The following is a 25499-nucleotide window of genomic DNA, read 5'->3' on the forward strand; positions in this document are numbered from 1 at the left end:
AGTTTTTAAATTACTGCTTCAATTCCATCTGTTGTGTATTGGTTTACTCACGTTTTCTGATTCTTCCTGATTAAGCTTTGGAAGATTGTATGTTCCCAGGAATTTGTCCATTTCACCCAGGTTGTCGAGGTAGTTGCTCATAGTATTTTATTACAATTCTTTGTATTTCTGTAGTGTTCATTGTTATATTGCTTCTTTCATTTCTTTTTTTAAAAATCTATTTTATTGATTTTTTACAGAGGACGGGAGAGGGATAGAGTTAGAAACATCGATGAGAGAGAAACATCGACCAGCTGCCTCCTGCACACCCCCTACTGGGGATGTGCCCGCAACCCAGGTACATGCCCTTGACCGGAGTCGAACCTGGGACCCTTCAGTCCACAGGCCGACCCTCTATCCACTGAGCCAAACAGGTGAGGGCAGCTTCTTTCATTTCTGATTTTATTTATTTGGGTTCTCTCTTTTTGTTTCTTGATGAGTCTGTCTAGGGGTTCATCAATCTTGTTTATCTTTTCAAAGAACCAGCTCTTGGATTTATTGATCTTTCGTGCTGATTTTTTTAGCCTCTAAGTCATTTATTTCTGCTCTGATCTTTATTATTTCCTTCCTTCCACTGCCTCTGGGCTTTTCTTGCTGTTGCTTTCTAATTCATTTAGTTGTAGGGTTAAAGAGTTTATTATAATTTTTTTTTTTTTTGAGGCAGGCCTGTAGTGCTATGAACTTCCCTCTCAGGACTGCTTTAACATTTCTTGCATTGCTGGTTTGGTGGTAGTGTATTCCTTTAACTTTTTTTTTCTTTTTTTTGCCTGGAAGGCTTTAATTTCACATTCAATTTTATTTTATTTCATTTTTAAATATTTTTATTTATTTCAGAGAGGAAGGAAGAGGGAGAGAGAGATAGGAACATTAATGATGAGAGAGAATCATTGATCAGCTGCCTCCTACACACTCCACACTGGGGATCGAGCCTGTAACCCCAGCATGTGCCTGACCAGGAGTGAAAGCATGACCTCCTGATTCATAGGTCAATGCTCAACCACTGAGCAATGCCGCCAGGCTCACCTTCAGTTTTAAATGATAGCCTTTCTGGATACAGTAGTCTTGGATTTAGACCCTTGCTTTTCATCACTTTGAGTACTTCATGCCACTCCCTTCTGGCCTGAAGTGTTTCTCTTGAGAAGTCAGCTGACATTCTAATGGGAACTTCTTTGTATGTAATTCTCTCTCTCTCTCTCTCTCTCTCTCTCTCTCTCTCTCTCTCTCTTTCTCTCTCTCTGCCTTTAAGATTCTTCCTTTGTCTTTAACATTTGCTATTTTAATTATGATATGTCTAGCTTGGGGTCTCTTTGGGTTCATCTTAATTGGAACTCTCTGTCCCTCCTGAACTTGTGTGACATTTTCCTTCACCAGGTTAGGGAAGTTTTCTGTCATTATTTTTTTTTAAACAGGTTCTCTGTTACTTTCTCATCTTCTTCTCCTTCTGGTATTCCTGTAATGTGGATACTGTTATGTTTCATGTTGTCCCTTAAGGTATCTTCCTGCTTTTTAATTCCTTTTTCTATTTGCTGCACTAATTGGGTATTTATTTCTACCATGTCTTCCACATCACTGATTTGGTCCTCTGCTTCATCCAATCTACTTTTTTTTTTTTAAATAGTAATAGTTGTATACAACTATTACAATTGGGTTTTATTATATTATTTATTTTTTTAAATTCTTTATTGGTGCAAGTATTACATATGTCTCCCTTTACCCCATTGTCCTGTCCCAGCACGTTCCCATGCCCCAGCTCAGGCATTCACCCCCACTATTGTCTGTGTCTATTGGATATGCTTATATCCATATAAGTTCTTTGGTTGATCTCTTAACCCCCCACCTCCACCCATCCTCCTCTGCCTTCCCTCTGAGGTTTGATGGTCTGTTTGATGTTTCTATGTCTCTGGATCTATTTTTATTCATCAGTTTATGTTGTTCATTATATTCCACAAATGAGTGAGATCATGTGATAGTTACCTTTCTCTGACTGGCTTATTTTGCTTAACAGCGGTTCTCAACCTGTGGGTCACAGCCCCTTTGGTGGTCAAATGACCCTTTCACAGGGGTCACCTAAGACCATCCTACATATCGGATATTTACATTACGATTCATAACAGTAGCAACGTTACAGTTATGAAGTAGCAACGAAAATAATTTTATGGTTGGGTCACAACATGAGGAACTATATTTAAAGGGCCAGAAGGTTGAGAACCACTGGCATAATGCTTTCCAGGTCCAACCATGCTGTTGCAAATGGTAAGAGTTGCATCTTTTTTACAGCAGCGTAGTATTCCATTGTGTAAATGTACCATAAATGTACCACTATTTTTTAATCAATTCATATGCTGATGGGCACTTAGGCTGTTTCCAAATCTTAGCTATTGTAAATTGCACTGCTATGAACATAAGGTTACATATATTTTTCTGATTGGTGTTTCTGATTTCTTGGGATATATTTCTACAAGTAGGATTTCTGGGTCAGATGGGAGTTCCATTTTTAATTTTTTGAGGAAACGCCATGCTGTAATCCACAGTGGCTGCACCAGTCTGCATTCCCACCAGCAGTGTATGAGGTTTCCCTTTTCTCCACATCCTCACCAGCACTTGTCCTTTGTTGATTTGTTGATGATAGCCAGTCTGACAGGTGTGAGGTGGTACCTCATTTTTGTTTTGATTTGAATCTCCCGAATGACAGGTGACTTTGAACATTTTTTCATATGCCTCTTGGCCTTCTGTATATCCACTTTTGAAAAGTGTTTATTTAGGTCCTTTGCACATTTTTTGATTGGATTGTTTATCTTCATTTTGTTAAGTTGCATGAATTTCCTATAAATTTTGAAAATTAAACCCTTATCAGAGGTAACATTAGCAAATATGTTCTCCCATGCAGTGGGCTCTCTTGTTATTTCATTGATGGTTTCTTTTGCTGTGCAGAAGTTTTTATTTTGATGTACTCCCATGCATTTATTTTCTCCATATTTTCATTGTCCTAGGAGATGTATTGGTAAACATATTGCTATAAGATATGTGTGATATTTTGCTGCCTATGGATTCTTCTAAGATTTTTATGGTTTCCCATCTAACATTTGTCTTTTAGCCATTTTGAGCTTATTTTTGTGTATGGTGTAAGTTGGTGATCTAGTTTCTTTTTTTTTTTGCATGTATCTGTCTAATTTTCCTAACACCATTTATTGAAGAGACTGTCTTGACTCCATTGTATGCTCTCGCCTCCTTTGGCAAATATTAATTGAGCATAATGGCTTGGGTCAATTTCTGGGTTCTCTGTTCTGTTTCATTGGTCTATATGTCTGTTCTTGTGCCAATACCAGGCTGCTCTGAAAACAGTGGCTTTGTATTATAACTTGATATATGGTATTGCGATTCCTCCAACTTTGTTCTTCTTTCTCAGGATTGCTGCGGCTATGCAGGGTCTTTTAAAAATTCCATTTAATTTTTGGAGAGTTTGTTCTAGGTCTGTGAAATATTCCATTAGTATTTAATGGGGATTGCATTGAATCTATAGATTGATTTGGGTAGTTTGAACATTTTAATGATATTGATTCTACCAATCCTTGAACATGGTATGTTCTTGCACTTGTTTATATCTTCTTCTATCTCTTTTTTCAATGTCCTGTAGTTTTCTGAGTACAGGTCTTTTACCTCCTTAGTTAAGTTTATTTCTAGGTCTCTTAATTTTTTTGTTGCAATGGTAAATGGGATTGTGTTTTTTTAAGTTTCTTTTTCAGTGAGTTCATTATTGGTGTATAAAAATAACATAGATTTCTGGGTGTTGATTTTGTATTCTGCTACATTGTCAAATTCATTTATTAAACCTCGTAGTTTTTTGATGGAATGTTTAGGGTTTTTATATGTACCATATCATGTCATCTGTGAATAATGACAGTTTTACTTCTTTTCCAATTTGATGCCTTTTATTTCTTCTTCTTGTCTGAATCACTATGGCTAGCACTTCCAGTACTATGTCAAACAGGAGTGGTGAAAGTGGGCACCCTGTCTTGTTCCTCTTCTTAGAGAAAATGTTTTTAGTATTTTCCTATTGAGCATGATGATGGCTGTAGGTTTGTCATTTAAAGCTTTTATTATGTTGAGGTATGATCCCTTTATTCCCACTTTGCTTAGAGTTTTTTTATAAAAAACTAGAGCCCCGGTGCACAAATTTGTGCACCGGTGGGGTCCCTCAGCCTGGCTGGCGATCAGGGCTGATTGGGACGTCTCGCCGAGTCCTAGATTGGGGCCAGCAGAGGGGAGGTTGGCTGGTGGAGGGGAAGCTGGCCGGCTGCAGAAGGTTGGCTGTGGGAGCACACTGACCTCCAGGGGGCAGCTCCTGCATGGAGTGTCTGCCCTCTGGTGGTCAATGCACATCATAGCTACCAGCTGGTCATCCAGTTCTGGTTGTCCAAGCATAATGGTCGCTTAGGCTTTTATATATATAGATGTGTGTTTGATTTTGTAGAATGTGTCTTCTGCATCAATTGATACGATTGTGTGATTTTTATCTTTCAATTTGTTTATGTGATGTGTCATATTTATTGATTTGCGAATATTGTACCACACTTGCATCCTTGGAATGAATCCTACTTGGTCATGATGTATGATCTTTTTAATGTATTGCTGGATGCGATTTGATAATATTTTGTTGAGGGTTTTAGCGTCTTTGTTCATTAGGAATATTGGCCTGTAATTCTCTTTCTTTGTAGTGTCTTCATCTGGTTTTGGGATTAGGATGATGCTGGATTCATAGAAAGTGCTTGGAAGTGTTCCTTCCTCTTGAATATTTTTGGAATAGTTGGTGGGTGGGGGGATAGGTTTTAGTTCTTCTTTGAATGTTTGGTAAAACTCCCTGTGAAGCCATCTGGACCAGGGATTTTCTTTGCTGGAAGTTTTTTTATTTATTTTTTATTTTTTTATTATTGCTTCAATTTCATCAGTAGTTATCAGCATATTCAGGTTTTCTGATTCTTCCTGATTGAGTTTTGGAAGATTGCATTTTTCTAGGAATATGTTCATTTCATCTAGGTTGTCCAGTTTGTTGGAATAGAGTTGTTCATGGTATTTTTTTTTTTTTTTACAATCCTTTGTATTTCTGTGGGGGGTAGTTACTTTACCTCTTTCATTTCTGATTTCTTTTTAATTTGGGTCTTCTCTCTTTGCTTCTTGTTGAGCCTGGCTATAGGTTCATCAATCTTTTTTAAAAATATAATTTTATTAATTTTAGAGAAAAGAAGAGGGAGACAGAAACATCCACAATGAGAGAGAATTATGGATTTGCTGCCTCCTGTAAGTCCCCCACTGGGGATCAAGCCCACACCCCGGGCATGTGACCTTAACCAGAATCGAACCTGGGACCTTTCAATTCGCAGGCCGACGCTCTATCCACTGAGCCAAACCCGCTAGGATGGTTCATCAATCTTGTTTATCTTTTCAAAGAACCAGTTCTTGGTTGTATTGATCTTTTGTGTGTGTTTTTTTCTGGTGTCTATGTCATTTATATCTGCTCTGATCTTTACTATTTCCTTCCTTCTACTTACTCTGGGCTTTTCTTGTTACGCTCTTTCTAATTCTTTAAGTTGTAGGGTTAGATAACTTATTACCAGTTTTTCTTGTTCTTTTTGAGGTAGGCCTATAGTCCTATGGACTTCCCTCCCAGGACTGCTTTCACTGTGTCCCACAGATTTTGTATTGTTGTGTTTTCATTGTCATTTGTCTCCAGGATGTTTTTATTATTTCTTCTTCAATCTCTTTGGTAACCATTCATTGTTTAACAGCATGCTATTTAGCCTTCAAGTGTTTGATTGTTTTTACTGTAGTTGATTTGTAATTTTATGCCATTGTGAATTGAGAAGATGTTTGATATGATTTCAATCTTCTTGAATTTGTACAGATTCAGCCTGTGTCCTAATGTGTGGTCTATCTTTGAAAATGTTCCATGTGCACTTGAGAAGAATCTATATTCCATAACTTTGGGGTAAAATGTTCTAAAGATGTCAGTTAATTCCATCTGATCTAGTGAGTCGCTTAGGATAGCTGTTTCTTTGTTGGTCTTTTTTGTCTAGAAGATTTATCCAGTGATGTCAATGGGTATTAAAGTCCCTTACTATGATTGTATTGCTATTGATCTCTCCCTTGATATCTTCCAAAAGTATTTTTATGTATTTGGGTGCTCCTGTATTGGGTACATATGTTTATTAGAGTTATATCCTCTTATTGTATCAATTTCTTTAGTATTATGAAGTGGCCTTCCTTACCTCTTGTTATGGCCTTCACTTTGAGGTCTTTTTTGTCAGATATAAGTATTGCTAACACAGCTTTTTTTTCTTTCCATTTCTATTTTCCTGAAAAATTATTTTCCATCCATTCACTTTCAATCTGTGTGAGTCCTTTGTTCTGAGGTGGGTCTCTTGTATATAGCAAATATATGGGTCATGTTTTCTTATTTAGCTACCCTGTATCTTTTGATTGGGGCATTTAATCCATTTATATTTAAGGTTATTATTGACTAGAGGCCTGGTGCACAAAAATTTGTGCACTTGGGGGCGGGGGTCCCTCAGTCTGGCTTGTGCCCTCTCACAGTCTGGGACCTCTCAGGGGATGACCACCTGCTGGCTTAGGCCTGCTCCCTGGGGAATTGGGCCTAAGCTGGCAGTCAGACATCCCTCTGGCAGCCTGGGAGCCCTCAGGGGATGTCCACTTGCAGGCAGGGAGCAGGCCTAAGCTGCAGTTGGACATCCTTAGTGCTGCTAAGGAGGCAGGAGAGTCTCCCACCACCACTGCTGTACTGGCAGCCATCAGCCTGGCTTGTGGCTGAGCAGAGCTCCCTCTGTGGGAGCGCACTGAGCACCAGAGGGCAGCTCCTGCATTGAGCATCTGCCCCCTGGTGGTCAGTGTGTGTCATAGTGACCAGTCATTCCCAGTGGTTCTGCTGTTAGGGTCAATTTGCATATTACCCTTTTTTTATATAGGAGTGCCTGGCCAGCTTGGGTGAGTGGCTGATGGCTGTTTGCAGGCTGATCACAGCCCCTTCAGGGTAGAGGTCCCCCTGGGGTACCTGGCCAGCCTGGGTGAGGGGCTGATGGCTGTTTGCAGGCTGGCCCCAGCCCCTTCCGGGTGGGGGGTCCTGCTGGGGTGCCTGGCCAGTCTGGGTGAGGGGCTGAGGGCCATTTTCAGGCTGGCTAAGCCCCCCAGTGGGGACCCTCACTCCATGAGGGTGTGGCCAGCCTGGGTGAGGGGCTGATGGCTGTTTGCAGGCTGGCTACAGTTCCTTCAGGGTGTGGGTCCCCACTGGGGTGCCTGGCCAGCCTGGGTGAGGGGCTGATGGCTGTTTGCAGGCTGGCCACAACCTCCAACCACCCAAGCTCCCAGTGGAGGCTGGCTGGAAGCAGGTATCTGGGATTTGTTTATCTTCAATAATTGAAACTTTGTTGCCTTTAATGGAGGCCACAGCCAGCTCAGGACTGGCAGGAAGCTTGGCTTCCTCCATTGCCTGAGCAACCAAGCCTCCTGCTTGCTCCAGCTCTGTGGCTGCCAGCCGCTATCTTGGTTGGGTTAATTTGCATATAGTTGCTCTGATCGGCAGTGGGCGTGGCTTTGGGCATAGCGAAGGTACGGTCAATTAGCATCTTTGTCTTTTATTAGTGCAGATAGGTTTTGTTTGTTGCCATTTTTATCCTTTATGTCTGTGTTTCTTCTTCTCTTTCTATTACTACTTCTTACACAAGTCCCTTTAGGATTCCTTGCATTGCTGATTTGGTTGTAATAAACTCCCTTAGCCTGTTTTGTCTGTGAAGCTCCAGATTTCACCTTCAGTTTTGAATGATAGCCTTGCTGGATAGAGTATTCTTAGATCTAGTTCCTTGCTTTTTATTATTTTTTATATTTCATTCCATTCCCTTCTGGCCTGGTATGTTTCTACTGAGAAATCATTTGATAGTCTAATGGGAGATCCCTTGTAGGTAACTTCCTGTCTCTCTCTTGCAGCCCTTAAGAGTCTGTTTTTGTCGTGAACATTTGCCATTGTAATTACAACATGTCTTGGTGTGGGTCTTTTTGGGTTCACCTTATTTGGGACTCTCTGTGCTTCTGTGACTTTTTACCCCCTAGGTCAGGCAAGTTTTCTGTCATTATTTCTTCAACTAGGTTTTCTATTCATTGCTCAGCTTCTACTCCTTCTGGCACCCCTATTATGCAGATGTTGCTTCATTTCATGTTGTCCCAAAACTCCCTTAAACTCTCCTCCTGCTTTTTAATTTTTTTCCAATTGCTGTTCAGATTGGGTTTTTATTTCTCCCGTCTTCTAATTTGATGAATCAGTCCTCAGCTTCTTCTAGTCTACTGTTGAAACCTTCCATTGTGTTCTTTATTGCAGCTTTATCATTCTTCATTTCCTCTTGATTTTTACACATGTTGGTGAATTTCTCATCCAGACACCTGAGCATCCTTACCATCATTACTCTAAATTCTTTCTCTGACAAATTACTTGCTCCATTTCACTTATTTCCTTTTCTGGCAATTCCTCCTTTTCTTTCCTTTGGGGATTGTTTTTTGGTGTCCCCATTTTTGCTGTCTCTGTATTTGTTTCTATGTAGTGTGAGTTGCTGTCACTTTCTGGTCCTGAGCAACCTGCTTGAGATCTGAGAAGTTGAAGCCCCTCGCAGTCCAATGGTCCAGGTCTCCTTAGCCCAGAAGCTGTGTCTGCCTTGAGTCTCATGACTTCATTGTCTCTGCTTTGAGTTGTATTCCTTTCCCTCACAGATCTGGTTCTTCAATTGTCTGCTGCAGGTGCTCAGGGTTGATGGGGCATGTGCACACTTCCTATGGTGTGTGACTCCCTATGAGGTCCCAGAGCCCTCTGACATGCAATTCTCTGCAGGGTCCCAGTGCCCGCAACATCATGGCACCATAAGACCCTCTGCCTCTCCCATTAGCATGGTCTCGGGGGCTGGGTGGGGTGCCAGGATGGGTGTCCCTGGCTTACACCCCTCAGTATGGTACTGGAGCCTGAGCAGGGAGAGGTGGGGGGTCCCTCTGGCTTGCACTGACAGCATGGGGTCTGGGTGTGTGGTTTCCGGGCACGGGGGTTAGGGTGTGCAGGGTCCTGAAGTGTGGGTTCTGGCCATGCAGGGTCCAGGTGTGTGGAATCTGGGTGCACAGGGTCCAGGAGCCCAGGCAGGGAGGTGCAATGTGGGAGGTATCTCTGGCTAGCCATCACTATGGATGTCTGGGAGCTGGCAGTAAGGTAGGGGACCACTCACTGCAGGGGTAGCTAGCCAGCGGCTCACTGTGTGGATTCCAGGTGGTGTCCAAGGGCAATCTGTTTGTTGGTGTGGCTGTGCTTCTGGCCTCCACTGCTCCCCCCTTCAAGATGTCATGCGCTCCACAATGTGCTGTGCAGGCCTGGTAGTGCCTGTGGCGGTAGCAGAGGCTCCCCTTCCAGGAGAGCCCTATCCACCAGTCTCCAAGACTCCTGCATGATCTAACTGTCCCTCACTCACCCACGCACACACAACACATGTCCACACACTCCCCTCTCTCTCCTTTACTCACTCACACTCTCTCCCTCATTGCTGTCCTGCTGACCACCATGATGGGATCTCCTCCATCCAATCTACTTTTAAACTCTTCCAGTGTGTTCTTCATGTCAGATATATCATTCTTCATTTCTCTCTGGTTCTTGTTAATGGCCTGTATTTCCCTTTTCTGCTGTTTTAATTTGCACTAAGTTTCTTAAGCATCTTTATAACCATTGCTCTGAACTCTAGGTCTGATGGGTTGCTTGCCTCCATCTCATTTTGTTCTTTTTCTGGAGATTTCTACTTTCCTCTCACTTGGGGTTGTTTCTTTGTCTCCCCATTTTAGTTGTTTCTTTGTATTTGTTTCTATGTATTAGATAGAACCACTATGCCTCCCAGTCTTTGTGGCATAGCCTTATGTAGAAAGTGTCTTGAGGGGTCCAGTGGTGTAGTCTCTTTGTTCACCTGAGCTGGATGCTCTAGGAATGCCCCTAGTGTGCATTGTTTGGAATCTCCTGTTGTAATTGGGAGTTGATTGTTGATGGCTGGTTTGTGGGAGGGATCTCCCTTCCAACTAGCTGCCAATGAGGTTCAACCCCAATGTCTTCCTGCCAGCTGTCCAGTGGTCAGGGTCTCCTAAGCCCAGAGACAGGATCTGCCTTGAGTCTCACACCTTGGTTGACTCTGTTCTGAGCTTACTTCCTTCCCCCATGGAGCTGGTCCTGCAGGTGTCAGCTGCAGGTGCTTGGGGTCCCACTAGCTTCTGCATTGCTGTGCAGTCTGGGTTAGTGTCTGTGGTGGGGATCCAAACTGTTGTCTGACTAATTAGACCAGGCAAAGACTCAAAACCTCTAGAGAACTGCCTCTACCTGCAGACTGATTGGATTCAGTCTGATTGTCCTCAAGCAATTGTCCACAGGTGGGTGAGAGGTTTTCCAACAGGGTGAACAATTGCTTCTGCCTGGAGGCTAATTGTTATTCTCAGTCTCTTAATGAGCCTCAGAAACTCCACAGGGTAGGGCAAGGGGTTTTCCAATAGTGTGGGTCACTTGTCTTCTCCTCAGGCAAAAATGGCAGGATAGCAAAGGTCTGCCTGAGAAAGATGATCTCTGCAGCATGAGGGAATGACTCAGCACAGGAAACTGGGGTATCTGCCTTCTGAGCTCTAAACCCAGGGCTCCCAACCCTGGCTTCTGCTCACACAGTTCCAGTCCACTCTTCCCTTCTTCTGCCAGAGCCCAAAATGAGTGGCTGCATTCAAAATGTTGTGTTGGCCCTTTAAGAGGGTGCCTGCATTTCCAGCCATCTTTCCCTGGTAGACAGTAATCCTGTTATTTTTCACAACCAGATGTTATGTGGGTACCTTTCTCAGACCTAATACTCTCTTCTGGAGGGGCAGCTTGGGGATTGGACCTCAGAGGTCTCAGTTGCATCCCCCCATGGCTGAGATATCCCTCCTGAACTTCAGCTGCTGCCTGTGTGAGCCCAGCCAGCCCTTTTGTGCCTCTGCCCTTCCTACCAGTCTCTATGCAGTCTCCACTTTCCGTCCTTGGTTATTCCCACTGATTCATTTTTACTTTCATTGCCTTTGCTTTTGGTGTCGTATCAAAAAAAAAAATTGCCAAGTCCAATGGGCAGCTGTTTCTTGCTTTGCAGCCTTCCATGGGAAAAGAGAAAGTTATGGATCTTTTCAAATCAAAGAAACGACACCCCTTCTTCTGTTAAAGGAAGAGTTTGGGGCTCATGTAAGAAAGTTTATGAGAATTCTTTTGTAAGGATGTTGAACCTATATATTGAAAGGAAGTTTGGGGTTTATTATTGACTTTTGTATCCAAAGGTGATGCTCCCCACCTTGCACTGAATACCATGCTAAGAAATAAGATGGCCAGGTATTTCACCTGGGAGGACCTTGGGCCTCTGAGTACTGTACTATGAGGGAATTTATACCCCAATTTGTTTTTCAAGCCTTTAGGGCCCCCCTTTCTAGGATTATTTATGAATATAGCAATATGGCATCATACTTTTTACCTCTTCTCATTTCAATAATTCAGTAGGCAAAACTGGTAAGCATTATCTGGTTAAGGTCTCACACTGCTTCCAGGTTTGAAACCCTGTGTAGGTGGTAAAGTTTTATTGTATGTTTGCTAGACTGTTAGACTAGCCAGAACGGCTTGGAAGGAGAGCAAGCTCTACTAACAGAATATTTAAATGAGGACTAACTTTGGGAAGCTGAGGCTAGCATACCCAGAGACCAACCCAGGAGTGAGGAACAACTTAGTACTGAATACAAAGGAACAGAAATCACGGAGAAAACATTGAAGTGAATTGATTTTTTGTATGTGGGGGTGTGGGAAGACTGAGCATCACTGAGTGAGGCATAACCTCCTCTGATGATGGGGGTCCCTTCACTCTCAATCTCCTCCTGCTGATGAGGACCAGTAAGGAGGGAAGCTTCTGAAAGGACTGGCTCTGTTTCTCCGGTTAAACCTTGACTGATAGGATGGTCATCCTTCAAAAATAAAAATGACATTTTAGAGAGAAGAGTTATCTTCTGCAGAACTTCACTGAAGAAGCACTAAAGAGGTTCTCCTTCTGCCTGAAGGGAAATGACACAGCTAGAATGCTTCCTGGAGGAAGAGGGAATTATTGCATTTTGGGAGGTCAGCATCACCTTGATGCAGAACTAAACAAAGCATTTCTGCATATGCTAAGGGCAGTTGTGTGAAAGCTTCTTTATTATTTGTGTTTTCATTTCTTGAGTAGAAATCTAAGACTGGAATTGCTGAGATATATTGTAAATTTACCTTAGATTTTTAAAGGAAGTGTCTTAAGATTTTAATCTGGATTCATTGGTTAAAATTGTTCCAACTATGTATAAGGGCGCTTATATTTTCCCATTTTCATGAACAACGGTCATTAGCACCCATGTTCACCCCCAGCCATTGCTGTCTGTAAGTAGCACCTCCCTGCAGCTTGGATCTGCCTTTCCCTAATGGTCAGTGGTGCTAAGCATCTCATATGCATCCTGTGCTTTTAAAGTGATGAGAACGAGAGGCCTGTGGTATCACCCGGACCACTCGCGTGAACATCAAGCTTTGGCTGAAATCACACTCAGCCTGTGTTCTCTACACAGCACAGAAAACTGTTCAGAAAAATCACTCCTTGACGAGACCACGGAATGGGTCGTATGAGGCCAACGGAACATGGGGGACCCCCAGATAAAATCGTCCTGTGGAATCTGCCTGTTACAGGCACGGCGGCCTCGGGGCTCCCATGGTTTCCCAGGCCTGTCCAGGGCTTTCCTCCGAGCAGGCACTTCCCTCAGTCACCACTTCATCCAACACCAGGACCAGACCGAGTCTTCCGAAGCCTCAGCAGACACCGCTCCGCCTGGAACCAGGACTCGGTTGGAGCCTGGCAGCAGCCCCTCCTCCCCGTTGACACAGGCGGTGCCGGTGCAGGTGCCGGTGCGTCTTCCTTACCCTCGTTAGCAGCTCACTCGGGCTTCTGACAACACCGGACAAAGAATGCTTCAGGCCGCACTAGCGCCCTTGGAGCTGGGCCGGTGTATGGGAGCGGTGACCCGAGTTGCAAGATAGTGGTCTCCTGCCCCTCCCCACCCATGCCAGGCCTCTCCGCCCTGGAGCCAGCCTGCACTGCCCCTGAGCTCAGCTGCCTTGGCAGAGGCAGGTCTTGGTGGCTGGGCTCTGGATTCTGGGTAGGTGAGTGGCCAGGACCCTAGTCTGTGCCTAATGGTCTTGGGGTGCAGAACATGCTCTCTGAACCCAATCTTCCTCTTCCTGAGGCCCTGGGGCATCCACCAAACCTGGACTGTGGCAGTGGCGGGTGGCCGAGCAGGGGGACTGGAAGGCAGTGGTTGTAAAAAAAAGAAGAAGAAAGAAAAGAAAAATACAAGGTAGATATGAGATGCTCAGCACCACTGAGCACTAGGGAAATGACAATCGACACCGCTGTCAGATGGTGCTTCCCAGGCTTGAAGTGAGAACCAATAACATGGTTCATGAAGACGTGAACTTCTGAGGCCTTTGCCTGTCGGTAGAAATGTAACTAATGAAGCCACATTTGAAAACGTAGGACAGCTCCTTTGCAAATATAATGTAAATTCACCACATATCAGAGCATCTGAGTCCTAGGTGTCTGCTCACAAATGAAAACACGTCCTGGGGCTGCCCAGGCAGGAGGAAGACGGGGGCGGGGCCAGGTGGGGTGCTGGCAGTAGAAAGGGGTCGGCGTGGGGGAGGGGGTCCCGGAGAGGTGGCGCCTCAGGCGGCAGGCCAGGTGAAAGCCATCGTGCTGCTGGAGCCGGCTCCCAGCAGAACATGACCGGGCTGGGAGCTGGCCGCAGGGGCTTCGCTCCGCCTCCACCTCACGCTCACCTCCTGGCTCCAGGTTCACTTTGGCACTGGAACTGGATCTGGCAGCGCTGCCGCGGTGCCACCTCTGCCTGGCTCTGAGAGCCATTTGGCGTCAAGCTCCCCCAGCCCTGGCCGTGGGCAGGAATTACCCTCCGCACGGGCACCAGCCACTCCTGCTGGAGGCCAGCCTCACAGACACCGCGAGCCTCTGGGCATCTCCTACGTTAGCGTCAAGACCATGCCAGTATTTTCAAAAGAAATAATTCCAGGTTGATGGATGAATTCTAAAACAGCAGCAGGAACTTCCCGCTTAGATTGTTCCAAATACTCCACAGAGTGTGCAAAGCGTAATGACAAAGATGCTTTAGTGTTCAACTGCCCAGAGCAGTGAAGGCCCTGCCCAGGAGAGGGACAAGCAGGCCTTGCATGAGCGGCCCAGGAGTTTGGCCGTTGGTCGCCCAGCAGCAAAAGGCGCCCCGGCTCTGGATGCGCGTGTGAGGCAGCTCACTCGGTCGGTGCCAGCGGGTTTCCGGACCCTGATGTGCGCTGAGGTTCGGCCCGGATGCCCCAGGCGGAGCACATTGCTTCCTTCCCAGGGCGTCAGGCTGGCTGGGTGATCTCATTGTCCTCCCCCGGAGCACCAGGTGGGAGGACTTCATCTCCGCTCCCCGCCCCGCAGCGCAGCCTGGCGCCTGGGGACGTGGAGGCCCCTGGTTGCAATTGGATTTCAGGCTTTGGAGGAAAGGACTGGGTGGCTGGTGTTTCCCAGCGCCTATGAGCCCTGTACACACCTCGATGACAAGCCTCACAGCTTACCAACCCCACAGAAAGGGTCCTTTCTGGGAGTAAGCGTGCGTGAGTGTGTCCCATGCGTTCGTGTGGAAATTGATAATTTATCATTACACAGAGACTCTCATTACTTCTATGAGTGCTTTTCCCAGGCTTCTCAATGGGAAGCGTTAGAGAAGGACGTGCAGGGACGGGCACCTCTGAGCCAGTAGCAGTCACATTACAGGAGCGGACATTCCCGGGTGAAAGGCTTCAGCCCCAGACACCCTGTGTTGTAGGGAGACAACTGGAAGTCTATATATGCTACATTGTTATTTGGGGAGAGAGGAATCATTTTTTTCGGTCTTTCCTGGTGACCAAACTTATTTTTTAAGAATATTATATTTACTTATTAGTGGGAAGCATTCTGAGTTGGAGGTTATTTCCAGAGGAATGGAGTTCTGTGCTGCTCACACGTTAAAAACTTGCTCACCATTGACGCAGAAGTTCGCCTGTTCCCAGATATCCATCCATTTTCATGCCATCAATATTGTCAAGCGACAGGACAGGAGAGTGTTGATCTGGTGTCTTTGTTCTGGGTTGTGAAGATCACTTGAAAAAGAACTCTTACAACATTGAAATGCAAATTAAAAATGGGAATATTAGGCAGTGCACAAAAGGTGAGGAGTCACCATCTGAAGAAGGCATCCCTGTGGACGCTGACGGCCTGGTAACGCTGGCCCAGCCTCCTGGGGGCAGGAGGGCTGTACTACATGAAAAAGCAGGAATATCCAATAGATTCCAAAGAAAAGAATTCTGACATGTTCAATTTATTTCTCTCATATTTTCCTTTTTGCAAATGCATAAAAGCAAGATAATTAATAGAAGAAAGTTTCTCAGTAAGTGTGGAACACAATCCCGCAATCGTCACGGTGGCTCATCAGATAAGAGTGAGTCCGTGGCTGAGGACAGGGCCATGTGCCGCACAGGCCCGCTTTCCAAGATCATGTGGATCAAACACTCTCCTTCTGGGCCTTTTGGTTACTACTGGTCATGTTAAAACCTCCCATTCTGATTGTGGGTGTTTGTCCTTCAATCAATATTTGCTTTACCAATTCTGAGGCCAAGTTGTCCAGGTGAATTGATAATTTATCATTACACAGAGACTCTCATTACTTCTATGAGTGCTTTTCCCCTCAAAGCGCATTTTGTCTGGCATTGTTAGCATAGCTATACCAAGGTTTCTGTGTTGTTCAGCCGCTAGCTGTAATTTCTTGGTTCATCCTTTACTCAACCCTTCTGCACCCTTATGTTTGTGATGTGTTTTTCTGTTGTCCACCTGTTCCACACTCTTTTTTTCTTTTCTGTTCTTTTAATGGCTTAACGGTTACTGTAAACATGACCAAATGCGTTCCGGACGCCCAGGTCTGGAATCAGCGGTTCCTAGCCGTCGCCCGCGCCAACGTGAGACCTTAAACGCAGCTCGGTCTCCCCGCCCATTCTTGCTGCTGCTCGTGCTGCACGCTCACTGTCACCATGGGGCACTGTGATGAAGGCTGCAGGGCGTCACTGTTCCTTCAGTTTTACAGCACGCTCGCCGCTCTCCCTGCTCTTCGCTTTGAATTTCGTCTGCACTGTTCCCTCCGGCCAGGGCCATCGCAAACGCGTGCAGGTCCCTTGCCGCCCAAAGCCCTCTCCCTCCCCCTGGAGGGACCTGTTCTCTGGGTCCAGGCTACGTGTGTGCAGTTCCAGGACGTCCTCGCACCCTAGCAAAGCCCTCACTCCAATATGCTGCCCCGAGCTGCTGCCTGAAACCGCAGCCTCACAACAGCTGGTTCCCCGGCCGGCGCCCGGAAGACAGCACAGCCGCACGCCCTGGGGACCAACTCAGCTGAAGAAACTGCCCGCCCAAGGTCACACCTCTTTGCAGGACAGGCCGCGTTCACTGACGAATGGGGGGCGGGGCGACACCGGGCTGACCCCTCGCTTCAGCTCAGGCCGCTCTGCAGGCCGTCCCAGCGCCAGGGCCCCTGCAGGGCCGCCTCCGCCCGGTCCTGCCCTCGCCTCCACCTGCGCTTCCTTCTCAGGGTCTGCTCACCCAGGACCCCCATCTGGGACCAAAGTGAACCCCAAAGTGGGTCCTGGGATGGAATTCCCCAGGGATCACGCCCTGCCTGCCTGGCCACAGCACCCACACGAGAGCGGGGGTGGGGTTGGGGTGGGGGAGAGCCACACTCAAGGGGCCAAAGAGCCACATGCGCCTCGTGAGCCGCAGTTTGCCGACCACTGAACTAAGTGAATGGAGGAGGGCTATTTCATGTCCACAAATGGAAGACAAGGTTGCTAAGGAAGCCATTTCCCCCAATGGGGCTATAACTTCAGTGCAATATCTAGGAAAGTACTGGCAGGCTTTTTGCAGAAATTGACAAGTGGATCCTAAAAATTATATGGAGCCCTAACCGGTTTGGCTCAGTGGATAGAGCGCCAGCTGCCGGACTGAAACGTCCCAGGTTTGATTCTGGTCAAGGGCATGTACCTTGGTTGTGGGCACATCCCCAGTGGGGGGTGTGCAGGAGGCAGCTGGTCGATGTTTCTCTCTCATCGATGTTTCTAACTCTCTATCCCTCTCCCTTCCTCTCTGTAAAAAATTGATAAAATATATTTAAAAAATTATATGGATATGGAAATGCCCCAGGACAGCCAAAATAAGTTTGAAAAACAAGAACAAACTTGGAGGATTCACTTCCCAGTTTTCCAATGCCCTCTAAAGCTGCAGTACTTAAGACTCTGTGGTCTTGAGTCTATAACAGACGCACAGATCAACAGGGGAGAGGCGAGTGTAGACACAACCCGACATGCAATCAGCTGATTGACAACGAAGGTCCGAAGGCAATTCAATGCGGCCAAACAGTTTTCAGCTGTGCCTGTACGGCTGGATATGCGTGTGCACAAAGAGGGGTTTAGAGGTCAACGACCCTCTCACAGACAGCTGGACAGTAAAGCTTTGTGCCACCACCTCTGCTGCAACCCTCAGCTCTGCCGTGGTAGCACTTCCTGGCGTGTTCCCTTGAGGGGCAATTGAGATTTCTTTCTCTATTAATGAGTGCTGGTGGTGAGGAAGATGTTTGCACATGTAGACTTCATTCCAGGGTGCTTGAACCAAAGATCACAACTGGTAAAAGAAAACAAAGACTTTTAAACGCGGGGCCTCATCACAATCGGGATGTATTTGGTGTAATGAGCAGTGGGGTGTCAGAGCTCGCAAGGAAGGAACAAATGCGACTGCTGAGCTTCCGCGTGAAAGCAAGGCTGAAAACCAGCCGCACTGGCAATTCAGCTTAAACTTTTCACCTTTGGAAATTAGGTAACCGCTCTGCCCTCTGCTATCCCCTGAGCTTGGACGCTCTTGTCAAGTGAAACAGGAAACGATCATCTCCTCTCTCCCCGCTGTGCGGCAGCAGGGAGGCAGCGAGTCTGTCGTGGAGGGAGCTGAGTCTGGGACACTGTTGTCAGAAAGCCAAGACGCCACCACAGCGGGCCATGTGTGTGTGTGTGTGTGTGTGTGTGTGTGCGTGCATGCACATGCCCTTGGGGGTGGGGGGAAGAGGGGGGCTGCCCCAAAGGAAATAAGCAGCAGTGACTCTGTGGTGGCAATGGCTTGAAAATCAAAGAGGAAGCAGAGATCTAGGTCCCTGGGATTTGGGGAGTGTGTTCAGGAAAGGGCATGCATTCTCGCGAGTGTGCAAAGGCACGCACCACATCTGGTGTGCCGAAGAAGAAGCCTCCTCCCGTGTGGATTTTGAATTAGTGCCAGGTGGGAAGGGGTGAAAGAGGGGCAGATCCTACCACTATTATTGCTTTACTAGTGGCCCGGTGCACGAAATTTGTGCTCAGTGGGGAGCGGGGGTGGTGGTGTCCTTCAGCCCAGCCTGCACCCTCTCCAATCTGGGACCTCTCAGGGGATGTCCAGTTGCTGGTTTAGGCCCAACTCCTGTGGGATTGAGTTTAAACTGGCAGTCGGACATCCCTCTTGCAATCTGGGACCGATGGCTCCTAACTACTCACCTGCCTTCCTGATTGCCCCTAACCACTCTGTCTGCTGGCCTTCTCGTCCCCAATTGTGCCCCCTTGCCAGCCTTCTTGCCCCCAACTGTCCCCCCTGCTGGCCTGATTGCCCCCAACTGCCCCCCCTGCCAGCCTGCTCACCCCCAACTGCCCCCCCTGCCAGCCTGCTCGCCCCCAACTGTCCTCCCCTTCTGGCCTGATTGCCCCTAACCGCCTCTGCCTCGGCCCTGCCACCATGGCTTTGTCTGGAAGGACATCTGGAAGGTCTCCCGGTCTAAATAGCATATTACCCTTTTACTAGTATAGATAGAGGCCTGGTGCATGGGTGGGGGCCAGCTGGTTTGCTCTGAAGGGGGTTCCGGATCAGGGTGGGGGTCCCCTTGGGGGTTGGGGAGGCTTGGGCAAGGGACTGGGGCAGTTTGCAGGCTTGCCATGCCCCCATCCGGGTGAGAGTCCCCGCTGGGGGGCGTGGCTGACCTGGGCAAGGGGCTGAGGGACTTTTGGGGGTGGTTTGCAGGCCAGCCAAGCCCCTGGCTTTGTTCAGAAGGATGTCTGGAAGGTCTCCGGATGGTCTCCCCATCCAATTAGCATATTACTCTTTTATTAGTACAGATTTTAAGGAAAACCCTTGATCTGTTTAACTCAGTACTTCTCAGAGTGTGCTCACAGGTCCCAGGTGGGAAAGTCAAATCTTTCCACTATCATGCTGAGCTGGCCTGTGCCTTTTCCAGGCCCGTCTTTTCATGAGCGTGCAGAACAGACTTCCAGAGGCCACACCCCAGGGCTATCACAGCAGGCTCAGTGCAGGGGGAAGAGATCCCGCCACCCACCTGTTAAGCTGACGTGACAAAGACTCACCACGACAGGAAAACACTCCACTCTACTCACAATTTGTTTCGTTTGGGGATTTTTGCTTAAAATATGTTATTTGTGTTAATATGTAATGGACTTATTATTGTGACTTTTAATGAATTAATAAATATTTAAAACTCATGTTTAATTTCTAGTGCAGTAAATATCAGTAAACAAGTAATAAACAAAAAGACTTTGGGATCCTCACTTCTTTTTAAGATCATAAAGGGATCTTGGCACCAAAAAGTGTAAGGACTACGGGTTTACTTACTTATTTATCTTAAATATATTTTTATTGATTTCAGAGAGGAAGATAGAAACATTGATGATGAGAGAGAATCATTGATGGGTGCCTCCGGCACGTCACCTACTGGGGATTGAATCCACAACCTGGGGATGTGCCCTTGACCAGACCAGAACCGAACCTGGGACCCTTCAGTCTGCAGGCTGATGCACTATCCACTGAGCCAAACCAGCTAGGGCAGGACTACTGGTTTAATTGATGCATGTTCTTCTTCTTTAATCGATGCATCCAGTCCAAGTAGCTATTGTAGTAGGAGGGGTGAGCATCTGTTATGTTTTCTGTCTCAGATGCAAGAAATATTTTTAAAAGTCTTATATGCATGCATATGAGCATAACCAATGGACATAAGACACTGGGGGATAGGGGAGGCTAGGGGACTGTCTAGGGGGGGGGATAAAGTGGACACATATGTAATACCCTTTGTAATACTTTAAGCAATAAATTAAAAAAAAGTAAAAAGAAAGAAAGGAAACTCAGCCCTGCTGAGTTGACTCTGCCAGAACATTTAGCCTACCTGATGGACTGAAGAGCGGGTTTCCGAAGGGCCCGCAGCCCCCTAGGTGGGAGTGGGGGTGCACCTGGGAAATGCAGTGACTTGGGAGGAAATCAGGACTGGGTGTGTGTGTGGGGGGGGGGGGGTCTTAAGGTCTTTTGCGCCCAGGGACCAGGCAAGTTCATAGTCAGGCTCCAGTAGAGTAGGAAGGCCCGAGGGGATAGAACCAGCCCAGAGAATGCCAAGGGCAGCGTCGTGAGGCACCTGATGAACTCCTCCCCACCCAGCTGGGTGCCTTCAGAAGAGCTTGAGGGCCACCCATGGGATCCCTGTTCTAGGTGGACAGTGACTGTCTTTTGCAGTTAAAGGAGCCTGCATGCCTTATTGGTGTCTGTTTAAGTCTCTGTCCATCATAACACTGTTTGATAACCGCAGAGTTTGAGAAGCTCTATCGCAGAGCAGTCGCAGACCACAACAGAACGTTTAGGGCCAAGTCGGAACGGGCGTGGCTTCCCTAGAGGGGCAATGACCCCATCCTTCCGATGCTCCCCTCAGCCCTCGTGCTCCTCTCTGCAGAAAGGGAGAAAGCCTGTTGGACAAGGCAAGTGTCAGGGATGCCTCATCTAAACAGCAGCTTCCCTGGCAGGAAGTGTTACGCAACAGCTAACAAGAGGCAGGATTTCAAAGGAAAAGGGAGCCCCTGAGAAGACCTGGCAAAGTGGCCGATGTCCACAGCAAAGGCTCCTCTCGGGGTGGAACCCAGCGGCCCCAGTCAGGGAACAGAGAGACGAGGCTGAGCACCGTCAGCGAAGGGGAGAGCGGGCGGCGGGGGCGGGGGGGGTGTCTAAAAGCAGGACCTGCCAGCCGCTCCAGATGAGCACCAGAGAGCACGCCGGTAATGAGCTGTTTGGACATTTGAAGTGGACAGAGGCTGCCAGTGAGGACGGTGAGTAGGTAAAGTGTTACTTGAATCCTCCCACCCACATAACAGTCACCAGTAAACCACAGAATAACCATCATTCGGAACCACCTGAAATCCGGCTGAACAGAGGACCTACAACTAAGGACATACAGAAGAAGCCAGGTGCAGACTGGTGAGAGGGATGAAGATGTGAAATGGCTGGTCCCACCCACGGGTGGGATGGACACTGATAGGGGAGACTTATTATCTGATAGAGCACCTGAATTAACCTGAAAAGTAGTCATGTTATTTTAAATCTTAGAACACATATACTTATGTGAATAGGGGGGTAAGTTTCTCATATGTGAATAGGGGGGTAAGTTTTTCTTAAGTGTCCTTTCCAAGGCTTGTGCGGAGCGATTGAGGAGGTGACTCAGCTGTGAGCCCAGCAAGCAGAACCGATAAGCAGGGTCAGACCAACCCACCGGGAGTCAAAACATCATCCCATCAACATCCTCTCATGGTCTGCGGACCTCCAGGGCAGCACGCAGCTGTATTCCATTCCCAGTCTCTCCCTGCCCCTCCCCCTTTATTATCCTGACCCCTGCACCTGCTGGGAGGCAGGATTTGATGCTTGTAAGCGCCCTGTCTTCTTGGCTGGCCGGCCTTCTCAATAAACGCCTGATATGGCTCAACCCTGCCTTCGTTATTGGACACAGCGACGGGCAGCCCAACCCAGCTGGGGGTTTCCTGGTACAATATCTTGGCTGCAGAGGTTCCCCCCCACCAAGGAGTGAGGGGTCCCAGCTTAGGGTTCCAGTGCCAGGAAGAGAAGTCCCCATAAAACCAGTGGGCCCTGGCCGGGTGGTTCAGTTGGTTAGAGCATTGTCCGGATATGCCAAGATCAGGAATCAAAGAACGAATGCATAAATAGGTAGAACAACGAACCTCCCTCCCTCCCTCTCACCCCTCTCTAAAATAAGCAAACAAATCAATAATTAAAAGAAAAGAAACCAGCGGAGATTGTGACTGAGTGAGAGGGGGGCTGCTGGAGTCAGGTGCTCCTCTTACAGGCCCGCAGACAGACGCACTCAGACGCACTGGCTCTGAGCTCCACACACAGTGTCATCCTTCGGCTTCAGCGCTGAGAGCCACACCTACTTATTATTGCTGGATTACACGGATACACAGAAAGCGCGTCGCAGGCCGCAGGCAGTTACCGCCTGCCAGCGCCTGCCATTCTGTCTTTGATTTGGAGATGGGGTGGAGTCCTTATATGCTTTTTAAAAATGTATGTTAGTAGATTTTTAGAGCAGTTTTACGTTTACAAAAAATTGTGCAGAAAGTAGAGTTCCCCATGGACCGCCTCACACTGCACTCCCTGACCGGAGCGCCTTGCATCCGTGGGTGCATCTGCTACCGTGGAGGAGCCAGTCCTGAGATGTTTCCGTTTGCTCCCGTGTGTGTGACACGAGGCTGGCTGTGTTACAGGCCTGCGGGTCTTTCCAAACGCAGTGTCACGCACGCCTCATCAGAGCGCCACACGGGGAGCTCTCGGCCCTAAGAGCCCAGCTCTCCCCACTCCCCTCCTCCCCGGCCCCTCACAGCTACGGCCCTTTTCTGTCTTCACAGTCTAGCACCTCCAGAGGGATACATTTGGGTCCTTAAACGGCGCCTTTTCCGACTGGCTGCTTTCACTTCGCAAGGTGCAGCTGAGACCCCTCTGTCTTTTGTGGCTTGAGAGCGCCTTTCTCCTTTCCCCCAGAATGCTCCGCTGTGTAGACTCACATGCAGTTTGAATACCATCCATCAGCTGCAGTTGTCAGCACTGCAGTCAGGGCGAATTCCCGGGGTTAAGCATGACAGCCAGGGAAAAGCTGATGTCTCAGAGCGGCAGTGTAAATCTGATCGCTGAAAACATAGACTTTGCTTTTAAACAGCCTGAGTACAGCAATGCTCAACACTAAAACGCTCTACATTGCGCACAGCATTAACAGGTGCTGTTAGGAACACTCTGACTCTGGATAAAGTGGAAAAAGTACAGCCATGATCTCTGTGCTGTGTCCTCCACTGCCCTTACCACACATACACACACACACACACACGCACACGCACACACACACACGTTTACACGCACGCGCACATATGCACACGCACGCACACACGCACATACATGCACACACGCGCGTGCACACACACATGCACACGCATGCACGGACGCGCGCGGACACACACACACGTGCACACGCACGTACACACACTCTGCTTTCCTAGCCTGGTGCTCACTCCGCACAGTGGGCTGGGCTGGCGCCTTCTGAATGTGCGCTCCTGGGAGCCCACAGCCATGGTGGGAGGTGCGATATGCGCCCCGTTTCCGGAGGAGGGAGCAGACACACAGAAACCGTAAGCAAACCTGCTCCGCGTTCCACCGCTTCCCACGGCGGAGCGGGGTTAGGGCCAGCAGCCTGGCTTAGGTCCCAGCGCTCCACACCGGGCCATGCCGCCCTCAGCGTCCAGTGTGACAGCAGGTAGCTGAGCAAGTCCAGGGCTATGGGGGGGGGGTGGTTCCAGGGGAGCCCCAAGGCCACTTCCCTGGCTCCTCACAGGAGGAGGTCAAGAAGCAGGACGGTGCTGTCTGCGTGGACAGCCAGGATGCCACCTTCTAAGGGGGGGGGGAGGAGGGGGGGGGCAGCTCCTGGCCTCGCCGTGCCCCCGGGGCCCACCTGTGAGAGTGGCCACCTTACCTGCGAGCAGCGAGGTGAGCGCGGGGAAGGGAGCACTGAGCAGCTATGGTGAGCAGGGGCTTGATGAGTTCTTCCCGCCGATTCTCACCTAAACTCAGGTAGTTGAAGTGGCAAGGGAGAGAAACGAATGAATTCAGATACATTTGGAGAAGCAATGTCGGCTGAATTTCCTGGGTAAGGAGGGAGGAGAAATCAGGGATGATGCTGCAGTTTTCAGCTTTATCATGTAGGGGGAGCGATCTCTTCACGGGAATGTGGGAGACTGTGAAAGAAGACGCTGTGGAGGCCAGAACAAAACTTGGTTGTGGCGCATCAAGCTGGAGATGCTGCTGCAGACAGGAGCCGTGGGCACGGACGCCTGCCGGGCTCCTCGCAGGACGTGCACTAGCAGACACGAGCAGCCACGGGAAGGACATTACATCAAACACAGACGTGAAGAGGTGGCAAAGTGCTTGTTTCATTGCAAAGAATGAATAGACATTATTAACGTCTGTAATTATAAAGGTTTAAGTAATTTATTGAAAGTTGTGAGGCTAGGCGTAGGAAAGCGAAATTGACTATAGGTCTTCCAAATTATCAAAAGGAAAATACCGACACTCAAAAATAGAAGCCACCCAGCAGGAAACAAAGAGAAGTATAGAAGCAAAAAGAACCCTGAGGTGAAGGGTTAGGGGCAAATTTACCTGAAGTTTCCTGTAACAAATAAGGAAAAATGATTCATAGTTGAATAAAACCCATCTGAAAGCTACATATAAAAACAAAGACAAAACAGCACAGCACATCTGAAATTACAGAACAGCAGCAACCGGGGCACAGCACACACAGCGTCCTCGTCAACTTCCAGGTCACATAATCCAGCTTCAGAGTTCATAGAGCAAAACGAGGAAAACAGCCACGTGGAAATCCAGTGGCGACGGGAGACAGCCACCCGCCAGCGCCTGGCAGACCAAGCGGAGGAAACGAAGTCGGAGTGCAGCACCTGAAATGGTTTCGAACTGCAGAGGGTGCCAGGGTCCTCGGGGCTGCTTCGCAAACCGCCCCTCCAGAGGCTTCCATTCAGCAACTCTGGCGTGGGGCTGAGGAGTCTGCCCTGAGCATGCTCTCCAAGGGGTTTGAGGCACAGACAACACTTGAAAAGAAAAGTGACATAGCCCAGCTGGCATGGCTCAGTGGTTGAGCTTCAACCTGTGAACCAGGAGGTCATGATTCGATTCCCAGTCAGGGCACGTGCCTGGGTTGCCGGCTCGATCCCCAGTAGGGGGTGTACAGGAGGCAGCCGATCAATGATTCTCTCTCATCATTGATGTTTCTATCTCTCTCTCCCTCTCCCTTCCTCTCTGAAAGCAATAATAAAAATATATTTTAAAAAAAGAAAAGTGACATAGAGAATCTAATTGACACACTGAGAAGGTCAATCTAACAGCTTGATAACG

Source organism: Myotis nattereri, assembly GCF_964212035.1.
Source record: "Myotis nattereri genome assembly, chromosome: 12".
Lineage (NCBI taxonomy): Eukaryota > Metazoa > Chordata > Mammalia > Chiroptera > Vespertilionidae > Myotis > Myotis nattereri.